The sequence below is a fragment of the Aethalodelphis obliquidens genome, unplaced genomic scaffold (genome assembly GCF_003676395.1).
Source record: "Aethalodelphis obliquidens isolate GAN/ISIS:26980383/991018 unplaced genomic scaffold, ASM367639v1 scaffold6, whole genome shotgun sequence".
Classification (NCBI taxonomy): domain Eukaryota; kingdom Metazoa; phylum Chordata; class Mammalia; order Artiodactyla; family Delphinidae; genus Aethalodelphis; species Aethalodelphis obliquidens.
The window spans coordinates 21,127,773-21,151,976 of record NW_020837950.1 but is presented as its reverse complement, the minus strand read 5'-3'; positions in this window follow the sequence as shown (position 1 = coordinate 21,151,976).

The window sequence follows — 24,204 nt, the reverse complement described above, 5'->3', positions numbered from 1 at the left end:
ATTAACATCTAACTTTAGTGACAAAAGATCTTCAATTTAGCTTTATTTTTGCAATATAATAAAATTTTAAATTAAGTAATTCAATAAAGATAATATTTTAAAAATTAATTCTATCCTCAAATATGAAGTTTTAGATTGTGTAATTTCAAAAAAATACATGGAATCATTTATTGTAATACTCTGATAAATCACATCTCTTTATATAAAATTTAGTTTTATTATTTTATAAACTCATATGATTTTATTTCATATTTTGAAAAGATTAGTCTAACAGGTACATGTTATCACTTCAGAAACACAAAATGTATCTTTTGGTTGCCTGCCCCAATTTTTCCTACATTTTAGAGAACAATATACCATATTAACATTTATTTATTTTTCAGTGTAAAGTGAGCATGTGAAACTAACTTTTTACAGTAGAGTTATATCAACATCAATGCAGTGGTAAGTATTTCCAAAGAAAAAGTTGAATAGCCTTGCCATCTGCTCAGAGACGGCTTTTATACAAGAAGTGATGAAGCACTCTCCCAAACAATTTCCCAACCTCAGATCAAAGTGAGAAAAGTTTTAGAAGTTTACTGACACTATTTAAAAATTGATTAATTTTCCAAATAAAGACAATTACAAGATAATCCACATTAATGAGCTAATTATGAATATAGTTCAAAGTAGTCTTCTCCATTTAAAATATTGTTATTCTTTATACAAGTCCAGACAACACTTTGTTTCAATAACACAAAATAAAATAAAACAAAGAGTTCTGAATATTTGATGTAAATATTTAACTAATTCATTTTTACTTCACATTAGACTGTTGCAAAATATCTCCATGAGAATTTTTATAGTCCATTTTCTGTATACTGCATTATATTAATTATATGAAAATTTCTGTTACTTTATGCAATTAGCTTATTTATTTTTTATTTTTAATATAAACTGGCTGAATAAAATAGTATGATGGAATTGCTTCAAATAGATTTTACCTCAGTAAATAATGATATCTATCTTATTTTAAAATAGCAAATGAGACATTCAAGAATAATTAACACTCATAAATCCAATCTAAATCTAGTAGTGTATATATTTGCATCATCCACAATATTTCACATTATGGAATCTTCTCCAGATGAGAATGCTGATAGACTATATTTAAAAAAATTATTCTGTCTCTGTGTGCATATGAATCAGTATAACTGATTCACTTTGTTATAAAACAGAAACTAACACACCATTGTAAAGCAATTATACTCCAACAAAGATGTTAAAAAAAAATTGAATTATCAGTGGAACAGGATAGAAATCCCAGAGATAAACCCACACACCTATGGTCACCTTATCTTTGACAAAGGAGGCAAGAATATACAATGGAGAAAAGATACCCTCTTCAATAAGTGGTGCTGGGAAAACTGGACAGCTACATGCAAAAGAATGAAATTAGAACACTCTCTAACACCATACACAACAATAAATTCAAAATGGATTAAAGACCTAAGTGTAAGGCTGGACACTATGAAACTCTTAAAGGAAATCATAGGAAGAACACACTTTGATATAAATCACAGCAAGATCTTTTTTGACCCACCTCCTAGAGTAATGGAAACAAAACCAAAAATAAAAAAATGGGACCTAATGAAACTTCAAAGCTTTTGCACAGCAAAGGATACCATAAACAAGATGAGAAGACAACCCTCAGAATGGGAGAAAATATTTGCAAATGAAGTGACAGACAAGGGATTAATCTCTAAAATGTACAAATGGCACATGCAGCTCAATATCAAAAAAAACCCAACCCAATCCAAAAATGCGCAGAAGACCTATATAGGCATTTCTCCAAAGAAGACATACAGATGGACTATAAACACATGAAAATATGCTCAACATCACTAATTATCGGAGAAATATAAATCAAAACTACAGTGAGGTATCACCTCACACCAGTCTGCATGGCCATCATCAAAAAACCTGCAAACAATACATGCTGGAAAGGGTGTGGAGAAAAGGGAACCTTCTTGCACTGTTGGTGGGAATGTAAATTGATACAGCCACTATGGAGAACAGTATGGAAGTTCCTTGAAAAACTAAAAATAGAACTACCATATGACCCAGCAGTCCCACTACTGGGCATATACCCTGAGAAAACCATAATTCAAAAACACACATGCACCCCAATGCTCATTGCACTACTATTTACAATAGCCAGGACATGGAAACAACCTAAATGTCCACCGACAGATGAATGGATAAAGAAGAAGTGTTACATATACACAATGGAATATTACTCAGCCATTAACAGGAATGAAATTGGATCATTTGTAGAGACATGGATGCACTTAGAGACTGTCATACAGAGTGAAGTAAGTCAGAAAGAGAAAAACAAACATCGTATATTAACGCATATATGTGGAATCTAGAAAAATGGTACAGATGAACTTATTTGCAAAGCAAAAACAGAGACACAGATGTAGGGAAAAATCTTATGGACACCAAGGAGGAAATGGGGTGGTGAGATGAATTGGGAGATTGGGATTGACATATATACACTACTATGTATGGAATAGATAACTAGCGAGAGCCTGCTGTATAGTGCAGGGAACTCTACTTGAAGCTCTGTGGTGACCTAGATGGGAGGGAAATCCAGAAGGGAGGGGATATGTGTATACATATGGATGATTCACTTCACTGTACAGCAGAAACTAGCACAACATTGTGAAGTAACTATACCCCAATTAAAAAATAGATTACTCCAAGGAAGCTATACACATGGCCAATATGCACAGAAAAGGTGTCTCACCATCATTAGTCATTAGGGAAATACAAATGAAAACCACAGTAACATACCACTTTAGACAAACTAGGATGGTTAAAATAAAAAAGACAGACAATAACAAATGCTAATGAGTACATGGAAAAAGCAGAACCCTCAGAAGTGTATGAGAATGTAAAATAACGAAGCCACCTTGGAAAATAATTTGGCAATTACTCACAAGCTTAAATATAATCAGTAATTCTACTCCTAGGTATATGACCAAGAGAAACAAAACATATGTCCAAACAAAAATTCACATATGAATGTTTACATTAGCATTATTCATAATAACAAAAATGTGGAAACAGCTCAAATGTCCATAAACAAAATGTGGTATCCATACAATTAAATTATTCAGCCATATAAAGGCATGAAGCACTCATACAGGGTACAACATGGATAAGCCTTGAAAACATTATGCTAAGTGAAAGAAACCAGACAGAAGGTCACATAATATATGATTTCATTCATATGAAAGTCCAGAATAGGGACTCAATAGAGACAGGACGTCTATTAGTAAGTGCTTAGAATTGGGGCTGGAAGGAGGGGAAGAGGGGAAGTGGGATAATAAAAAAAAGTTCTAAAATTAAAAAAAAAGTGAATTATAAAATTTAATTCACACTGAAAAGGATGGAATTACACAAAGGTGTGAATACCAGGAAGCAGGAATCTTTGAAGGCCATCCTTGAAGTACATCAAGGACAGGGATACATAAATACATTCTTGCTGGAAAAATTTTCCAAATTTCTGAGAGTGAGAAATCTTGATCCCCATGAGGTATCTGGAAAATTCTCAAAGTAAATATTAGGAAACTGCATTCTTTAGCCAACTAAATGTCACATATCATTCTTCTTTGAAAAATATGTTGATGTGTATATTGCCTGGGGATCTCATGATCACAGTATGTCAAAAAAAATAAAGTCACATTATAAGGGTAGTTATTCCTTAAACTGATCCTATTCAATATTAGAGTGCTATAAATCAAGAAGTTCTGTCCAATTAATTAAACACTAATTCCATTCCTGCATTTGTCATGACTTCCAGAGATTTTACCTGTTTTCCTTTCATCTGGCTGTACACACAGCACAGTTGAAAAGGGGAAAATAAAATATATCACTGTTAATTTTTCATATTCAAAGAAAACAATAGAATGAGAATTCACATTTCTCAAATGGAGACACTCTCTTAAAAATCCAATTAATTTAATTGTACTTTACACACTAATGCATGTATCCAAACCACATCAAAAATAAAAATAACTATTCAGGGAAGATTCTTTTATACTTACCCAGCTACTGTTAGATGAATTCCTAGAAAATGCAGAAAGATATGGAACATTATTTTTCTTATGCTGAGTGATTCATTAATGTTCAACTACCTTGGATGATAATGGACCTATCCATGCACATTACTGGAAAAATGTAGCCCTGGAGAGTTAAACAAATGTAATGCAGGGAATAATGTGTCTCAGGAGTGAGTAAGATATGATACGCACAATATCAACTTTGTATCGTCATTGCTTCTATGACTAGTTTAAAAAACTTATAAAAATGGTTATTAATATTTTAGAGAAGTGTTAGAAAGGCTATTACTATGCATTTATAAAGGAAACCAAGCAAACTACTAAAGACTACATTAAAGGAGCGTTTTACACTGGGATGTTTACACAATTCTTTGTTTAATTCTTTGTTATTCTTTGTTTTAGAATATGTCCACACTTGTATATGAGCTGTTTTATTTGTGATGGTAAATCAATAGATAAATCCATTATTACTGATCATCTACTATGTTTCAAGTACTATTGTGAGACATGTAAAAACTAGGACTGTCTTCAAATAGGTTAGAATTATTGTAACTCAAATTTGTACATCATTTTAGCAATTACAATACAATTTCACATACAAAAGGGAGGGAGTATCTTCTTGACATTTAATTTCAAGACTATATGACTTATAGTATAGCACACTTGAAAAATTTTGAGTTCATTGTTTTATTCCTCCTAGTGAGTTTTTGTCAAAGCTTGTTCCTTATCCCATTCAACTGTAGGATAGTGCTTCCTTGCATGCCATCCATGGATTACCTGACTGGAATCATCTGGACAACGTGCTAAATATGAATATTCTGGCCACAAACATAATTACTCTGTATCAAAATCTTTATGGGGCAGTGAAGAGAAATCTCCATTTTAACCAAGACTCTGTGTCATTATTCTGCACAGTGAAGCATAAGAACCACTTCCCTTAGTTGTGTTAATCCATACATTTTAGCTAAAGAGATGAACTTACATTTGTGAAAATGATAGTGAGGGCTTGGAGGAAATGGGAGATAAATAATAGAAAACTGAAAAGTGGTAACTTAAATGCACAGTATTTTGTTTATTGATAACAATTATTGAAAGTTTACTGTGCCATGCATTGTTTCAAGTACTTTATGTACAGTACCTAACTGAAATCTATAAAACATCTCTTCTAGAAAACAGGAATTTTGAATCCCTAATTTTCAAAGAAAGAAACTGAGACCAGGACAATGTATTGAACTGACTAACATCATCCAAACAGTAATCAAAGGAGAGATTCAAAATCAGGTCAGTCTTCTTTAAATTCTCAACTTCTATACTACCCTGGAGAGAATAACATGGTTTGCAGTGGATAAAGAAAGTTTCACTGAGAAAGGCAACTCATTTTAGGCTTTGGTATACAGAGAATTGGGACTCACAGTAGTCACTGAAGAATGACTGGTGTTTAAATAAATATAATAAGGGGGGGGAGAGTATTCCTGCTATGACTAACGGTGTAAGTAAATCTTAAAGTCAGGCATAACTGGGAATGCACTTGACACCAAATACTGAAAAGTATAGAGGAGCAGGGAGAATTGAGTTCCTAGAAATAGAGTGAATTTTCTTTGGTAGTTCAGAGGTGAAAATTTTTACTTTTAACAATGTAAAAAAGTAAAAATTGTATTTATGTGGCAGTATTTGAGTAGAACTTCCTTCTGCACATATTTATTGTTATATCTGAAGCATTTAAAGCACTTGACCACCCTCTTCTTGAAACTCTTCACCTCGAGGTTGAGAGATCTTTTTCCATCTGATTTCTATTCATCACTGTATTTTTAAATCAATTCTCTATCTCATTTCTCCTTCTGTGCTTATCCCCTAAACGTGAGTTTTGTTCTGCGTGCTATACAAATATGGACTCCATGGTTTTCTTTACAACTTCTGCTGGGGGTTTCTTAAACTAGTGTCCAAAATATTTAGTCTTTATGTGGCTTAAATTTAACTGTTGAGTGTCAATTCACTCACTGTTTATTCTTCTTTGTTTTTGGCTAGAAGTGTCTCAATTTTGTTTAAATTTTAGCACAGCTCTATATGAATCATCTTAACTCCCTAATAAAAATTTAATTCCTCTTCTAAGAGATTGATTGAAGAATGGATATATGAACCAATCCTAGCAATAAACATGGAATGAAGTTGTCTGGAGAGGGGAATAATGGTTCCAGGGCAGGTTTCTTCCCTGGTAAAAGAGACACACACAGAAAAATCACCATTGTTCTTCAGCTGGACCTTGCCAGCTCTGAATGCTGTTCTGGGACCTGATGCATCTATCTTGTATCCATAAAGAGGGCTAGTCCAAATGCAACCTGACATGCCAAGGATGGTAGAGAAGAAAGACAAAAAGTACTGACGTCCATTGTAATATTTTTGAAAGACCATATCACCAACCTTGGAACTTAATGTTAAGTATGACAATGAATTTTTCTTCTTATTTGAATTATTTTAATTTGGTATTTTCTCTTACTTGCAGCCAAAGTTATCCTAATTCCAATGGAAAATGAGATAGATACAACCTTAAAATTGTGAAATTTTGTGCATGTTTCTGGGAATAGATTTTGTGGTCTTAGATATTTTTTAAAAATATGTAGTAGTAATAAATTCTTAAAATGTACTGATTGATATATTGATTACTTGTAAATATGCATCTTCTTTACGAATGAAGTTATTTTTCATTAACTTCACTCTTATACTCACTAATACAATCATTTCTCTATTACCATTTCTATTTTCTAAATGAAATTTGGTCGTGTTATTTCACTGCTTAAACCTCTATTCTAATCTCTTAAGGTGTTGCCTTTAAGAGAATAAAAATGTCATACTGCCTACAATTTTAATTTTTCTAAATCTTTATAAAATGTTCATTAAATGACTCTAATCCTTCAAAAAATCAATATGAAACACGCAAAGCTTCTTGAGTGATGGACTTGTCATGAATAAAGAAATAGGAAAATAGAGTAGCCTGGTAATTTGTCTATCCTGCATCTACCTTTCAGTTTTTGCAGATGAAGCAGTATTCCACTGAGGGGATGTGTCCAGAAATACTAGGTGGTGGGCATGGCATGACACCCTGGCAGAACTGGGAGAGTGAAGGAGAAACAAAATGTACTTAACAGTAACTGAGAAGAGAAAAAAGTAGTATTTTTCCTAAGTACTTCATATTTTTAAATTTATTTATTTTTACACAGACAATTCAGCTTTCTCCTGGCTCTTGCATACAAGAAAAACTTAATAAAACCATCTTTCAGTTATTAGTGTCCCCCATCTTGAAAGACCACCTATGTGTTTGCATAGGAGACATATAAATTTCTCCTCTTCAGTCATGATGGTATGTTTGAATCATGAGAAATGGGGAGACAAAAATTTGGGGGGAGGTGAAAAATTGGTTAAAAGCAAAGTGACAGTTTGAATAATAAGCTCTGTGATGTCAGAGATATAAATAGGATGGTTCCCACGTGAGGAGGCATAATACAAAACTGACAGAAAATTTTTTCCCACAGCCTGGAGATGCTGAAGAGTTCTCTAATGGCCCCCACTGCTGGGCTTACCAGCGAGTTAAATTTCAGCATCCAATTTCTCTAGTGGGAACCTGAGAAAGAGAAGAAAATGGTACCTTTATGTTGTAGTTGAAGGATTTGTATTTGAACACGTGGGAGAGACATCCTGTGAACATCACCGGTAATCCAGGAGTACACTGGAAGGAGCATCAGATCCTGGAGGTGCAAGCATATCCTGCAGAACAAGTATTTGCCTGCTGTGAATACCATCCTGGATGAAACCCTTGGGAAAGAATGCTTGAAAAAACATGAGCTACCCAATCATATACAGCACTTGAGAATTTAGGAGCTGGAAAGGACTTTGGAGATCTAGCTCTCCTACTGTCCAGTGTGTTACTTCTGCCATAACCTCCAAAGCTTGCATACATTCTCAAAACAAACCACTGTTATCATTAAAATGTTCCATTTTTTCTAAATAATCTTATTAGTTGTGATATGTATGCTATACAAACTATCCATTTAATGGCATATTTATGTATTTTCTATAAGATAAAGTATTTTTTAGGAAAAATTACTTTTCACAATCTATAGTTTTTATCAACTTTTAACCTAAATGTATTTATGCTTTCTGCTATGTATTCTTTATTTTTTAATGGATAATATAATTAGATTTTAAAACTGGGAAGAATTCAGTAAATGACAAGAATGCAAGCTCCAAAAGCTATTTCTAATACAACAAAACAAGGCTATGAAGACAATTAGAAATATTAAGACTTTCTGAAACAAATTTATGGAGCTGAAAGACTATTTTATCAGATAAGAATATAGTTTTGTATAAAAATAATCTACTCTTTCTACTTAGGCTATATTAACTGTTACAAATTAAAAATACAAACAGACTTTTATTAAGAGTGTATTCTATATGCCAGTCATGGTTTTATCTTAGTTTTCTTATGAACTAATTACCTCAGACCCATAAATAATAAAAATTATCAGTAAAATAAACTTGCCAGAGTAAATGTGGATTTTGGAGTTAAGCAGGCTAAATTAAACATCCAGCTTCTTTCTCTACTGCTGTTTTAAATCTGGACAGGTTACTTAAATTCTCTAAATCACTGTTTCTTCATGCCTGTAATGGAGATGTACCAATTCATTTGTTTGTGAAAAGAATGAAATGAGAATTTATTTGGCATAGACGTGACATTTAATAGTTTCTCAGTGCATATTAATTCCTATCTTACTCTGTGAGGAAATGGAAAAAAACATTTTCATGGTAGACCTGGATTAGATGCCAAAAATAATTATATTAATATCTAACTATTGAACAAGTGCTTACTATGTACCAATTCTAAGCACTTTGCATGTATGATCCCATTTATAACAGAATAATACTGTGATGTAAGAAATATTCCTGTCTCCTTTTAACAGTTACTGAACCTGGGGCTTAAAGAAGGACCTTGTTAATGAGCACACTACTGCTATGAGAAACTGGGATTCTAGTTCAGTGAATCTGATGTCAGAGCTCCCGCTCTTACTCCTATGCTTTGTTGATTTAATTCTGTATGTATGTATAAGTGTGTACGTGTATGTTCATGTACTTTTACTGAGGAGCTGTTATGAGTGAGTCTTTTTTTAACAAAAGGCTAGAAAAATATGATTATCGATAAGCATTTATGGAGCATCTGCTTCCATTGGTTTTTGTTTTTGTTTTTTGCAGTACGCGGGCCTCTCACTATTGTGGCCTCTCCCGTTGCGGAGCACAGGCTCCGGACGCGCAGGCTCAGCGGCCATGGCTCAGGCCCAGCCGCTCCGCGGCATGTGGGATCTTCCCGGACCGGGGCACGAACCCATGTCCCCTGCATCGGCAGGCGGACTCTCAACCACTGCACCACCAGGGAAGCCCTTCCATTGGTTTTTAAAGGCACAGTTATCTAGTACCTAAGAATGATTTTTTTTTCAGAATTAAGAATACTAACTAAATACCTTCATAGTTTGGTTTTCGATGGAAAGTTCCTGAGTTAGACATAGATATATATAGAAACATGTTACTTATATTTTTATATTTAAAAATATATTTTATATAAATATATATTTATGGATACTTTATATTAATATCCACTATATATAAAATAATACATAGATATGGTTAGATATGGATATATAATTTTAGTAAACTTTTTATTTTGGAATAATTTTAGATTTATAGAAAAGTTGCAAAGAGAGTAGAGAAACTTCTATATGCCCTTCAACAAGTTTCCTTTAATGTTAACATCTTACATAAACATTTTTCAAAACTAAGAAAATAACATTATTTCATTAGTATTAATTAAACAACAGATTTTATTCAGATTTTACCAGTTTTCCCAATAATGTCCTTTTACTGCTCTACCATCCAGATTAGGTTATCACACTGCATTCAATTTTCATGTCTCGTTGTTCTTCTCCTGTCTACAACAGTTTGCCAGTCTTCCCATATGTTTCTTGACCTGACCTGAAGATTTTTGAAGAACCTTAATAATTTATCTCGCAGAATGTCCTTTAACTTCTCATAATTAGATAGTGTTATAGGTTTGGGGGCAGAAATCAGAGGCGAAGTGTCCGTCCACCACATTATGTCAGGAATATATTATATTGATATGATTTACTACTGGCAATTACTTGTTTATAGTAGTGTCTTCTAAGTTTCCTCATTATAAACTTACTATTTTTTTTTCTTCACATAGTATATTCTTTGGAAGCAAGTCCTTAAGTCCAGCTCACAGTCAAGGAGGAAGGAATTGAGTGCCACTTACTGGAAGGAGCAAAATACCTGTGTATATTATTTGGATATCTTCTGTAAGGAAGGTTTGTCCCTTCTCCTCATTTATTTATTTTTTCAATAATTTATTTATACCAATATAGGTACATATATAGTTGATTTATGCTTTGAGTTAGAATCCAGTATTACATTAATTATTTTGTTCTTTCAATTTTTCCAGCTTTGGGCACCAGGCATTTTTTTCTTTTCTTTCCTTTTAAAGTGGATGACTTTTAAAAAAATGTCCTTTACTCTGATTTATAGATATTTATATTACACAAATCTACAAAATCTCTTCCCTAATAACTTTAGCTTATATGGGTTTTTTACCTTCTCTTATCAATTTTGCATTCTACTCCATAATTAACAACTTACATTCTATTTTATTTGGTAATTATCTTGATCCATGAAATTTGGTTTGTTAAATTCTATCTTGTTCATCAATCCATCAAACAAAAAATCCCTAGGGACCACTTCTAAATTGTTAATGAAGATGTTGAATACTGTGGAAGCTAGAGGGGAGAAAAAAGAAATAATGTCTGTCTTCAAAGAACATATAATCTATTTGAGAGAATAAAAATAGCACTTTTGAAACAATTGCAGCATAATAGAGACCTTCATAATAGAATAACTAATATTGTGGAAGTTAAGAAAGAGGGCAAAAAGCAAGGCTTACAAAATCAAAACTTGATTTATCCAATAAATATAATGTGCTAAAGTTCAAGAATAAAGTTGTGAGCAGATGTTTAAGAAGTCATGTGCAAAGAGTGTGATGAATTAGTTTTAAGACTAGTTATACAGAGCACTATGATATAACTTCACAGAATCTGAGTCTGTGGGGTTTCAGGAGGACTTCTGGAAGTGACTTTCATATAAGATCTAAATTATTAACAGGAAAGACCATTTTGGAACCTGTAGGCGGTCTTGGAAATGACTTTCAGATCATGAAATCAGAAAGATAATTGTTATACATAATGTAGTATTTTCTATGTCCTCAAATTAATTGTAAATATCCACAGGTAGGGGTTTCTATGCAATATTACTTAGTACAGAATAGGTTTTTAGTAATCATTCTAATGGCATTTTATATGTATGTGTGTATGTGTGTGTGTGTGTGTATGTGTGTGTGTGCATCTGCAGGTTTGTTTTCCCTGTTTGATTTTTTTAATACATGACCATAAACTTATTCTGTCATTATTTTTCATTTATTCTTCCAACAAAAAATCTCTAGGTAGTTTGTAGTAGGCAAAATTCTAAGATGACCCCTAAAAGACCCTGTCTCTTATATAACCTCATCATTCCCTTGAGTGTGGTAAAACCTGTGAATATAATGAATTATAACTACTATGGTTATATTACATGGGAAAAGTGATTTTGTAGATGTAATGAAGTTTACTAATCCATTGACTTTTAGTTAATTAATAGAAGGTTATCCAGGTGGGCCTGGCCTAATCACATGGACCCTTTAAATATGTGTTTAAAAGCCAGAGAAAAGGGACTTGAGGACTTGAAAGATCCATAGTACAAGAAGTATTTGATGCACCATTCCTGATTTGAAGATGGAGGGGGTCACATGGGTAAGAATATAGTAACTTCTGATCCTGATCAACAGTCAGCAAAGAAATAGGGACCTTCATGTTACAAGAAACTGAATTATTCCAACAGAATGTGCTCTCAAGTGAATGTTCTCCCAGAGCTTCCAGATGAGAATTCAACCTGGTCAGTACCTTGATTTCAGTCTTGCAATACTCTGAGCAGAGAACTCAGTAATGCAATCTGAACTTCTGACCTATAGACTGTGAGCCAATAAATGAATATTGTTTCAAGCCACCAAGTTTGTGGCAATTTGTTATGCAGCCGTAGCAAACTAACATGCTTATTTGTGTCAAGACTATTTTAGACCCTTGCAATGACAGTTAGCATATACTATATTATTTTGTGAAAAAATAATAAAAACAATAACAAAACTTCAAATATTTGTGGTTTAATACTACAAAAGTTTGTTCTCACTTATACCAATCTCTAAGGCAATTGGAGAGTGTGTAATGATGCATCAATTGGAGAGTGTGTAATGATGCATTTTTAATCTTGTAACATCACCATCTCAACAAATCTTCTCTCCATGATTGCTAAAACGGGATAAAAAGCACTGGTTTTATAAAACCAAAAAATATTTTCCCTTGGAAAAGACACATCACTTTTGTCTACACCAGTTGGTTTAAATTAGTTGCATTGCCATGCCTTGTGGTGGGGGGAACCAATGTGCCCAGGAAGAGAACAGGGTATATGTGAACAATAGAAGTCTCTACTATACTTGGGTGACAAAGAAAACATTTAAATCAGTGACCAAGACAAAGTCCTTGTCTTCATGGAAACAATGTCCTTGGTCTTTACGGAAATCTGCCTCTGGGAACAAAGGGTTATTATTGGGACATTTTAACAGGAATAAAGCAGAAGGTGAATTATAAGTTTGACTCCCAAGTTAACAAAATTAACATTGTCAGCCAGTCTGTGCCTTAAGTTCCTATTAACTTACCCAGGACAAGATGGAGGTTGGGGGGAGGAGGAAATCTTTTTTACTCCTATGGAATTGGGAAGAGTCAAGGAGGCAAATGAATGAAGGGGTCAGAAACCCAGCCTCTCATATTTATCCCATTGCTGGTTTGAGCCTTGGGGATATTGCATGCATATCTCCACACCCACATGCAGGATGGGGAATAATGAATGATATACACTAGAGCCAGTTCCTTCAAAATAAGGACATGTATTAAGACACATCTCTCACCCTATTTCACAGATATTTTAAACTCTACATCAAGCAAATCTATGAGCAAATAACCTGATGGTATTAGGGAAATTGCCTCCAACAAAATTAAAATAATAATAAAGGAATAAATAAATTAACATGTAAATAAAATATGAAGAGAAGATAATTTTAATACATATTGATTCAAAAGATACAGTGGCCACACGATTCTAAAAATTTACTTCAGCCCTCTGCACTTTCTACTCAGCTTCTCCATTTTCAGTGGTGATCTTGGACCATTTTAAGGAGGTATTTTTCACCTGCAATTTCTTTGTTCCTCTGTGACTGTCAGTGCCTTAAAAAAATAAATATCTAATTAGATATCAAATATCTAATACTACAATATAAGACACTTTAATTTTTAGAAAGTTGATTTCCTTTGCCATTGTTAAGCTGCTTGTCAAAAAACAGATTCCTATTTACATGAATTACTGTAATGAAGACACTTTGAATCAATTGTTTTAATACACTCTACATAGTTAAATCCAACTCCTTAATTAGTTTTAATTTTATAAGTCCCAAAGAAATAATTGCTCATTTTTTATTGTTCTTTCACCTTCTAATTTAAAAGAAATATCATTTTGTGTCATATTACCATGCAAAATTTATTATACTGCTTTAACAAAGGATAATTGCTCATACTCTATCTTAAGTAATTAAAGATTTGAAGTTAAGTAGAGACACTTTTATTTTTGATGTATTATATTCAGCATATATATTTCTTTAATAAAATTTACATAAAACACATATTTAGTAAATTGTTAAAGAGGACTATTGCTATGCATTTAAAGTTTTACAAATTTGTATTATAAACTTACAACCTGGTATTACACCAAGTTCTTTTAAGAAATGTATGTAAAATTCAGGGTATTTAAGGAAGTTGGAATAGAAAATTAGGACAACAGGTGAAAAAAATATTTTTAATAAAAAAATCAGAATAAACCAACTCTTAAGTATTATGTGAAAGGACATAAAATACACCAAAAGCAATCTGTGTAGACAGACAGCCCCACAGAGAAGTCAGTGCCTTCATGACCTCTACCTATGTAGGTTTTGACACTAAGATCACAGAACTATGGCACAACCACAGCCATAGAATATAATAGGAAAGGCTGAGATCAAGGATACTTCCAGAAAATCAAAAAGGAAGCATGGACTGAGAAGTTAAGCTATATACTTGAGTTTGAGGATCATGATTCATCCCTGCTACTACCCATAGAAATAGCTTGGAAATAACTTGGAAAGTTAAGATTCAGAATGAAAAAAGGGCTGTGAAGTTTGTTGTAAATAAAAAAAAATACATCACTTTTACTTAGAGCTTAGAGGATAAAGCAAAAAGGACTTCATAGTGGTAAAGAGACAGTACGTTCATTGCCATGTAATTCTGGACCATGTAATCTTAGGCATCTGTTCGCAGATGGAAATACAAAGGTAGGAAGTAAAGGAACTATCCTGTTCCCTCTGGAAGCATCTTGTTACAAACTGAAATAAGAGGAAATAGATAAATATACTTTCATTTTATTAGAGGATGACATAGAGAATCTTACCTGTTTGACTTAAGAAATCTCAGAGAATAAGGGCTCAACACCCCTTCATTTTACACAGCGTTGTGTTTCTTATAAAAATAAAATAGACAATTTAATATTTGCTTGTTTTGTGATATTTTACTAGGAACAGATACACTTTCTTGTTTCTACTTCTACATTATCCCACAGGTGTGATATGATTTCCAACTGTCTTTTGCTATACTATTCCATTGTAAGCTTAGGCACATTAACCTTTAGCATTGCCTAAATATCATTGTTTTAGCCTTGTTGAATTCAAAGCCTCCTGCATAAAATACTAGGAGACTTGCCAATGCAGATAAAGTGGCTTGCTCTTTAAAGGTTATCTATGGACCTATCCTATCGACCTAATAATAGCTCAAAAGACTTTAGAAGTTATTAGGTAAAACAAATCAATACTGAAGGAAATCAATATTAAAGAGAAAATAAAACTATTAGACTTTATTATTATTGGATATTTTTTCTACCTTAAAAATCAATGGTTGTTCAAAAGCTCCATTACCTACCTTTCTCCAAAACAATTTGTTTTGTCACAGTATGTCAAAAATGTGAAAAAGTCATCATGGTCTATTCTCATTCTCTTCTAAAACAGGTAATTCAAAGCATTGTTTTTTTTTAAGTTTATGCACTTAATTTTTCCATTTTTATTAAATTTGAGTTTAAAATACAAATAATTTGATATTTGTCACAAAGTTCATTAACATCAATTCTTACAACTTACTATTTTGTCAGTCACCTTTGAACTAGGGTTTCATAAATACCAACAAAGCATATCTATTTTTTTACCCAAACTGAATCATGTATATATAATAGCAAAAGATTTTGATATTTCATTCCACACTGTCATTCTTGCTCTTGGGTTTAGAAATCTGGAAATTTCTTTTATCCTTTATCTCATTTGGTGAACTTCACAAATTTTAAAAAGGTTACATATACTATGGGACTGACTGAGATGCCCAGATGGAGGATAAGTTATGGCTAGTAAAAATCAGCTTGACCACATCTTTGCTATAACTTAATTGATAGGAAACTAGATGTCACACACGGAGTCCCAGCATTTGAAGAGTTATCTGAGCAGAACTAGCTGCAGCATTCTCCCATTCACAGATTCCCTTAGTGTCTGGACATTTTCAGTAAGTAACATGGCATTTATCAATGCAAAATCCAAACTATAACTCAAAGAAAAAGCTACATATGTTTCTGAAAGACAACAAAGTATTCTTTAATTGATTTGCATATTCTTACATAATTTTCTTTATTGTTGTCTCTGACTTCCTTAAACCTGCAATAGTTTGTAGTCATATAACTCAAGGTGAGGTCTGAGGACCAGCATTACTGGCATCGATTAGATTTGATAGACATGCAGAATCATAGGTGCCACCTGAAACCCATTGGATAAGACTTTATTTTTTAAAAGATATCATTATAATTCATGAGCACATGAAAGTTGAGGAAGCACATGGTAATAAGTTATTCTTGGTATATCAATGTAAACTATGGTTCCAGGACCTCAAACTGGCTTTCAATATGTGCCATACTGCGCTTCTCAATTATCATTTTCATTCCTTAGAAAAACATTCTGTAATTATGATGTGTGATCATGCTTTGAGGTCCTGTGAATTCAGCAGTGACAGATATAGACAAAATCATCTGCTTTTATGAACTTATATTCTAAGCATAAGAGAGTTATTAAAAACACAAAATAAGTAAAATATTTATAATGTAAGGCAATGACAAAAAATATGGAGTAAAATAATTTAGAGAAAAGGAGAGGGAGGTGGTGGGATATAATCTTAGATAGTATGACTAAGGAAGTTCTTGCTAAAAGGCTAATGTTTTAATAAATTCCAGTAGAAAGTGAGGCAGCAAGTTAAATGGATATTTTGAAAAAAAAAGTAAAAATTAATGTGGGGAGATGTTTTGTATTAAGCCTGGAATGGCTGGTTAGCTCTGCTTCCAAGGGCAGAAAAATCATAGTATAAAATATTAGGGGAAATTACTATCCTTTGAGTGACTATTAGCTGCAGTTATTATGATAACTGGTCTATATGTATTATCTCTTTTAGTTACCATGACAATTCTACTGGATAAACATTATTATTATCTTGAGGAAACTGAGTCTCAGAGAAGTTGGATAACTTGCCAAATTTCATATAGCTTGAAATACAGGAATCAAGATTTAAATGCCAAGTCCATGTGTTTCAAAAGCCCATGCTACTGCCTCTAAGTCTCTGGCTGTAACCCCCTCATAACCAGGATCAGATTTAATTTGAGGGCAAACAAAAAGCCCAGTTTCTTAGTAAGTTGAAAAGTATAATACTGACTCAAGAAAAAATTACTACTGACCTCAGTTGTTTCCAGAGCAAATAAAGATGAATAAACAGCTTAAATGTAATACTGATATTGTTATTTGTTATTTTTAATCGGCAATTTTAACACTTGGGTGAAAAAAAGAATCAGCTGTGGGATCTTTTTTTCAAACCCCTTGTCATTCCCACTGACTTCAGCATTTTAGGTTCACTAAATTCAGTTTGGGGGCTCAATTATCCATTTTTTAACCAAAAGTTCCATAAGCAATTCTGATGCATGAGAATATCTAACAATCACTGGGGTAAATTTTTAAAGGACCTGATGAAAATCATCCAAAGCAATTTCACCTTAGGGGAAATTAACTTAGACAAGACTAGTTGGGATTCTCGCTCACATCTTTTTCTTTTAAGGACAATACATCTGCCAATAAATAAGCTAAATTACTTTTGTAAACTCTTATCAACTCTGACCTAGATAGTGTGCAATTTCCTTTGAAGTGTGTTTCCAGATAGTCCATACTGATTGGACAGTATCAATCTTACAAATTGCATTCACCACATGTTACTTGAAAGACGATATGATGAGACCAAGGAATAAGAATGAGTCTGCACTTTGGAAATAGAATATTCCAAACTCTCTTTAGTAAAGTTTAAATGGATTAGGTATGTATTTGTGCTATACAATTTCCTCAAGTGTTTACCTATAGAAATTTTTAAAAATCTGTATGACACAACTTAGATTTTATAGAGTTCTGTCGCTTTGGATTGTATTTAAACTTTTAACTCAAAGTTCTTGAAGAAAAATCTGCTTTAATGTAAATTCACTTCGTGACTGACAATTTGACAAGAAATATCAGAATTGTGAAAACTTGAGGATATTTTCACAAGACTATCGTTGGAACTAGACAAACAATAGTGATATTATAAAGAAGGTCACTTACTGTGATTTTTGGAATTAAAACTTATCCAAGAGTATACAGTTCCACTATGGTTAGTAAAAGCAATTTATTGCTACTTTTCAGTATTGGAAAAGAAAAAGTTCATCCTGTCATTGATTGACCTTTAAAAAGAAAAATGTAGCTGGCTTATGGGTAAAAAGGAAGCTATATATATATATATTTGTTACATTTACAAGTAGACTTTCTTCATTTGGGTCCATTGCATAGGTTTTTCACACTTTTATTATAATCTGATTGGGTAAACTAATCACTGCCAATTCATACTACCATAATGGAATGCAACTCTTTTTTTGCAATAATTTTTTTGCATGCAAATTTTGCAAAAATAAAATTACAGAGTAAGAAGACTTAAATTTTTCATAATTTCTTCATTTGATAAATAATGTGACATAGAAAATATGTAATAGTTTTATCATTTGTACTTATAAAAAAATAAAAACCTCATTTTAAGAGTAATATTCAACAAGTATCTTTGCAGCTATAGTTTAACCAATTTCTCCCCTTGGTAGAAAATATAGTTATGTAGCATAAAGACAGTGAATGACATAAAAGTTTACATGATAAATGATGTATGTAGTTATGGTCAGTTTTTGCAATTGAATAACAAATGATTGTCTTGGAACTATGACATTTTTCCTATACAAAATTACCCTCATATGTCTTTCCTCTTTTATCTTCTTTTCAGGTCTTCACATCTTTTTGTTGTATCATATATTTTATGGAATACTAAATAATGAAAAATATCCATTTGCCATGCTACCTTACATTATTTTCTGAATTCAAATTTTAGCTTTAATTTTATCCAGTTAGATAAAATTAACATAATTAATGTATTCATATATTCCATAAGCTACTTGTTCTCACAAGCAGAATGTTAAACGTATTCATTTCTTGAACACCAACTTTACTTGCAACATTTAGTTCTCTGTCCCTTGGCTCTTCTAATTCAATTTGATTTTTTAAATTTAGGGTACATGGGTTTTATAAGCTCTGATCATAAAGAAGATGGTATTTAAAAATATAAGCCTAGTAAAAAGATAAATTTAGTTTCTGACATATTTACATTAGGCAATATCAAATAAATTTCTTTTTTTTTTTTTACTCATATTTTATTTTCTAAATTAGGATTTAGTGATGATATCTTTCAAAACTTAATTTCTGCCAATTGGCATAGAATCTAATACCAGACTCTTTCTCCAAAAGTCTCCTAGCTTTAAGTTTGAGTTAATTTAGTTTAGTTGAGTTAAGCTTGAGTTAATTCTCTTGAATTTATTGCCCTTTCTTTCTCTGAAAGCTGAAAGTAAGCATCTTCTTATAAGTCCTCAGGGATTTTATATTTTATGGTATGATTTGATTTATATTTTAATACTTCTCCTTTCAACTTCTGCAAATCTGCTGTTGTTGCCAGCTATAGAACCACCTTGTACCATAGCTATCATTCAATGAGCTCAACCTATGAAACCCAGATTACTCAAAAGATTATATCAGCCAAAGTAGCCTTCTATGTTAGGGAACACTTCTTGCTCAATTTATTCAAACAGCCTTATAAAGGCCAAGTGCATCCTCTTAGGCATCAATATGTCAAACCTCAAACATCCTTATAGAGGCTAAGACCTAATTGTACAGGGCGTCCGTACTGTGCAAACCCAAATTTAAAAAGCCAGCTAAAGTTTTATCTTTTGACTTGCCTATGTGATTATGCAGGATATTCTCTGCTTAGTACCTCTGAGCAAAGAGTCATCTGAACATGCTTTTCTTCATATTTGCCTTCCATTTCCCTTATATCTTATTTAAAAAGGAATGGTGGAAAAGAGTTTGTATGGGCATGATAGCTGATATCCACATTGTTGTCCAATCTTTCTATAGGCCATCTATGGAAGATGGATTAAAGGAGTCTATTTGGAGTAGTGGGAGGTGGAATTTGGGACTCTAGGTTTATTTTCAAAGATATATGCTGTTCACACATCTATTCTACCAGGCTGAAATCTAAGTGCATTTTTGTCAGGGAATGGCAGTAACTTATTAGAGTTATTTGCAGCAATATATATTCTGATAGTTCACTGGTTTATTGCCATAAAAATATACTTCTCATTTAATGTACCATCCAATGTAGATACGAGGAAGAAGCATCCAGGGGGCCAGGGCTCTGCTCTATACAGGGCCAAATTTTTTCCATTTTCTTGTGTCTCCACCCTCCTAAGTGTGTTTAGTGTCCTCTGCATTCATTCAGCCAATGGAGAAAGAGGGCCAGAATTCTGGAAGGAAAGTGTGTATGGGACCGTCCTGAAAGTGATGCCCATCAGGTTCACTCATATATTCTATTGACTATCGGCAAAAACTGAGTCACATGGCCACACCTAAAAAGTTAGAGATGGGACTTCCCTGGTGGCGCAGTGGTTGAGAGTCCGCCTGCCGATGCAGGGGACACAGGTTCGTGCCCCGGTCCGGGAAGATCCCATATGCCGCAGAGCGGCTGGGCCCGTGAGCCATGGCTCTGAGCCTGCGCATCTGGAGCCTGTGCTCCGCAACGGGAGAGGCCACAGCAGTGAGAGGCCCGCGTACTTCAAAAAAAAAAAAAAGTTAGAGATGCAGTGCATTCCAGCTAAGCACCCAGATGAGCTGTAAGGACCATTACTCATAGGCGCTGGCAAACTCTGGGTTTTATGGTTGAGTTTCCTATTTGTCATATATATTTACATGTTTGTATATATCCTTTCTCTCTGACTCTATTCACTTTTAACTAGGTCTTATGTGACCTGCCAAACACAGGTTTAAAGACTAATCTATTTTGCTTTTCTACAAAGCCATCACTATTATTTGGGAAAATTGTAGACTAGTATCTTAATTTTAACTCTAAAATTCAACCTGTTAAGCTAGAAAACTCTTTAGAATATGCTAATGTGTTTTATTTTCCATCTCCCCTTTTTTTTCTATGATATAAATTATAGGATAAATGAAAAAAGCAAAATGGTGTCTTTGTTTCCACTTAAAAGATTTCTTAATGAAAATTACATAAATGTTAAGTTATAGTCTTGTATACGGAATTTGGTAGTTTCTTTAGAAGACGTGAAGAGTAATTATTTTTGTCTTTCTTACAGTTTTGCACTAATTTCAATTAATAATTAGCTATATTTAGACACAAATTCCGTCTTTAGTGATGGGGCTTGTTTACTTGTCAAACAAGCAAAGAAACAATGTAGAAAAGTAACAAGATTACTTGTATCGACATACTGATACAGAATACTAGATGAAACATGTTGGAACAACTATATCAACGCAAAATTTGGGTGGCAGGAAATACTCAGTTTATTGAACTAAATTGAGTTTCTTGTTTCTTACCTTTGGAATGTCAAGCATTCTTAGAATACTTTAAGGCACTCAAATTTACCAAAAAATCCCTTTTAAAAAGAAGCCTATAGCAGTTAAAACTACTATTCTAAGAAGTCAAGCATTCTTAGAATACTTTAAGGCACTCAAATTTACCAAAAAATCCCTTTTAAAAAGAAGCCTATAGCAGTTAAAACTACTATAAACACAATTTTTATTAAATATACACAATTCTTAATGGTACCATTTCATAAAGACTTGTTTGGGTCTAGGAATGATGCAGCAGAAAATGAAAATGAGTGAAGCCAACAAACTGTGCAGTAGTAAAGAGAAGAGAATTAGATTTGCTTTAATAGTTACCTAAATAAATGGTCCAGTATTGAGGGAAAATAAGACCAAAATACATAATTTAATGTTTGATTCTTTTAAATAAAAACCAAAATTATTTACCTTTATAATTTTGAAAATTTTTTTAACAGTGTTACTAAAACACTGGTCAATTCTGTCAGGTTTGTCATGCTGGTTATTTGAAAAATTTAAAGGTTTCCTTAGTCTCTTAAGTACAAGAAATCCAAGGAAAAATAATAAGAATTTTGCAATGTTTACAAGTAGGGTAATCTCAGGCTTGTTACAAATATCCCCATTCACTTTTCAGATAAGAATATGGAGTTTAAATCATTCATTGATTTTTTTGTAAATTCAATCAGAAATAAAATTATATCAAGTGCATAGGATTTAACTAATGAAGATGCAGGAGAGGACAACATAACCTTTGATCTTATACACAGGGGGTTTACAGTCCAATATTTATGCAAAAAGAAAATGATTTCAACATAGTATGAAGAACAAAAATATACCTGAAATACGTTAACAATATCCAAAAATAAAACTCATGCAATAATAAAGAGGAAACCTACAGAACAATGGAGTGTATCTCAGATATTGCTTCTGTACTACACTGAATACACAACCTCACCCTGTATTCTAGTCATTGGTACTATGACCAAATTTGTGTTGATACATCTTGAAATGTATCATCTCTGTCTAAAACAATGTTTATTTATTTCAGCCCCAGGATGTTTTTGTGCTATAACAATGGAACCCAGCAGAAAGTGACTTAGCACTCAGCATAGGCAACCTGGAAGTGTAGTGCCCTAGGGGTCAAACTATGGTCAAAGGAACATAAGAGACAATGGATGCTTCTGTCTACTTTTTTCTAGGTGGATTGTCCTGAGTCATATCTCTTAAGCTTCTCAAACCTTCCCAAGGGATTGAGTACCCAGAAGCCCAAGCAAGTTACCTATCAGATAGTGCATTCTGGTATTCTCTCTTTCTCCTCCTTCATCTCTCTCCCTTTGATACCTTCCTCCTGCACCTGGGATCATATTCCTAAAAAACTGCAACTATACAAGCCGTTGCCTTAGGCTCTGTTTTGAGGTACTCAAGCAAAACACAGAGTGTCTGAGCTGACTGGGGATAGAGATGATAGGTTGAAATATAAAAGCAGTTTTAAGGAAGTCTATACTCATTATGTTCTGCTGTTATATTTGAGTGCTAGTGATTCTCTGCTGTTATATTTGGGTGTTAGTGATTCACTCAAGGTCTTATAGTTTACAGTCAAAATGTGACTAAAACATGATCATCTGATTCTTCATCCAATGTATTTTCCAAATCTATTCAACGTTTTTCTACACTCTCTTTCATAAAACAAACCTTGATCTATCCCAATATGGTTCTTAAAACAGAGGTGAAAATGAGAGAATTAGAAAAAATAATCTATAAAGGAACTCTCTTCCCATTTTTTGATTGGATTGTTTGTTTTTTTGATATTGATTTGTAAGAGCTGTTTGTATATTTTGGATATTAACACCTTTTTGGTCTCATATTTTGCAAATATTTTCTCCAATTCCATAGGTTATATTTTTGTTTTGTTGATGGTTTCCTTTCTTGTGAAAAAGCTTTTAAGTTTGATTAGGTCCCTCATTCATTTATTTTTCCTTTATTTATTTATTTTTGTCTTGAGAGACTGATCTAAGAAAATATTGCTATGATATATGTCACATAATATTTGCCTATGCTATATTCTAAGAGTTTTATAGAATCATGTCTTATATTTAGGTCTTTAAACCATTTTGAGTTTATTTTTGCATATGGTGTGAGAGAGTGTTCTAATCTCACTTTTTTACATGAAGTCCAGTTTTCCCAGCATCACTTATTGAAGAGACTGTCTTTTCTCCATTATGTATTCTTGCCTCCTTTGTCATAGATTAATTGACTGAAGGTGTGTGGGTTTATTTCTGAGCTCTCTATTGTGTTCCATTGAAGACCTAAATAGACATTTCTCCAAAGAAGACAAACAGATGGACAATAGGCACATGAAAAGATGCTCAACATTGTTAATTATTAGAGCAATGCAAATCAAAATCACAATGAGATGTCACTCACATTGGTCAGAATGGCTATCATCAAAAATCTAAAAATAATGAATGCTGGAGAGGGTGTGGAGAAAAGGCAACCCTCCTACACTGTCGGTGGGGATGCAAATTGGTTCAGCCACTAAAGAAAAAAATATGGAGGTTCCTTAAAAAACTAAAATTAGAGCTATCATATGATCCAGCAATCTAGAAAAGAAGACAACTCTAACTTGAAAAGATACATGAACCCCAATATTTATAGCAGCACTATTTACAATAGCCAAGACATGGAAATAACCCAAGTGCCCATCAACAGATGATTGGTTTAAGAAAATGTGGTATATATACACACACACACACACACACACACACACACACACACACACACACACAC